The sequence below is a fragment of the Vigna radiata genome, chromosome 2 (genome assembly GCF_000741045.1).
Source record: "Vigna radiata var. radiata cultivar VC1973A chromosome 2, Vradiata_ver6, whole genome shotgun sequence".
Classification (NCBI taxonomy): Eukaryota; Viridiplantae; Streptophyta; class Magnoliopsida; order Fabales; family Fabaceae; genus Vigna; species Vigna radiata.
In genome coordinates this window covers 23536566-23538428 of record NC_028352.1, presented here as the reverse complement: position 1 = coordinate 23538428, position 1863 = coordinate 23536566, and positions in this window count along the sequence as shown.

Genomic DNA, 1863 nt, shown 5'->3' with positions numbered 1-1863 from the left:
TGAAAGAATCAGTTTCTTTGATGAAAGGAGAGAAATATGTCTGAAGATCCGCTAGGTATAAGAAGTGAAAGAGGGGATCATTTGTTTCTTGAACAGTTCTGAAAAAAAATTTCTATCGGATTTTGGAGTCATAGCAGATTTTATGATTGATTACTTGGAAGATTTTTCAGAATAAATGAGGAATAACCGCATCGAGTTCATGGATTTGCCCTAGACATCAATAGACCCATAAATGATTTTTTATTTGAAACCGATTAGAAAACAAGGGAAAGTATACTTTCAAATTCTCTCTATATATATAGAGAAATGAATAGAGATAAATGANAAAGGTCCGTCCCATCTCTGAAAATGCTCTATGAGGTGTTGGGAAATGGTTGAAGTAGTTGAATAGAAGGATCGCTATGACTATAGCTCTTGGTAAATTTACCAAAGATGAAAATAATTTATTTGATATTATGGATGACTAGTTGCGGAGGGACCGTTTCGTTTTTGTGGGTTGGTCCGGTCTATTACTCTTTCCTTATGGTTTTTTAACTTTTTCAATTCTTTTAAATAATTGCATATTTTTAAAATGTATTAAATTCAATATACAAATGGTTGAATTTGTTTAAAAATAAGAATTTTACAAAGGTAAAATTTTAAATAACTTTAAACAATTTAAAATAAATAAATTTAAAATTCTAAAATAATTTTAAATAAAATTCACTATAAAATATAAATATAAATAAATTTAATTTTTTTAAAATATTTAATAAAACTATTAAATTTAATAAAAATATTTGTATAACATATATAAAAAATTAAATTTTCTTTCAATTTAAAGAGAGACGAGAATGTTTTATTTTTTAAGAAAAAAATTAATACTGAGTTGAAACAAAATAAATATATATAACTAAATTAAAACTAAGACAAAGATACATGTGATTTTGTATAATTTGATAGAGGATATTTTTTTAAAAATTTAAAAGTAAAAAATAAAAATAAAAAAATTAAATAATTAAAAAAATTACGAACAGATAAGTAATAACGGTATTAATATAATACTAACAGAAAAAACTTTATTGTATGAAAATTTTAAAAATAGAAACTAAGATGAGATACATAAAAAAGAACGGTTTGAGATTTTTATACAAAATGAAACAAATGAAATAATTTAACCTTTGTTTTATTTTTAAATTTGACATTAGACTTCACCGTGAGAGAAAAAAAAATGATTTATTTTCAATACTTAAAATTGCTACATCTAGTATCTCATATCAGATATTTTCATAGCCTAAAATGTATAGCTTTTCAAAATTAATCGAATATTAGGATTTTCACCAATATAATAATATTGAGTATTCAATATGTATACATATTCTTGTGCCAAAACTTTTCATTGTAAAATCAATTAAAATTTGTTCTATAATGATAGTATTTATCACATTTTCTTTTGTGAGTGGTGTTACCATAATTATTTTCACTTCCTTAGTTTAATTATCCTTTATAATTTAATATCCCCAGTTGAAATCATCACAATATTTTCATCTCCAGAATGACATTTATGAAATTCACCCAACTTTTTTTATTTTTCTTTTCCAAGATTCTACTTCTGTGTAGACTTATCATCACAAAGTCAAACTTCATTAACATCATTTGACCAATTTTTTCTACTGCTTTACTGATAAAATATCTCTTTTTATACACTGACATTTAATATATACTTTTCAAATGATTTCTAAATTGTAGATATTTTTCGATTTTTGTTTTAGTAACATCATGAACTCATTATGTTAATCTCAATTAAACAAAAATAGGAGAAGAAAAAATAAAATCGATATCAGCAAAATAACCTACAAATGGACACAACAAAAAGAGAAGAAA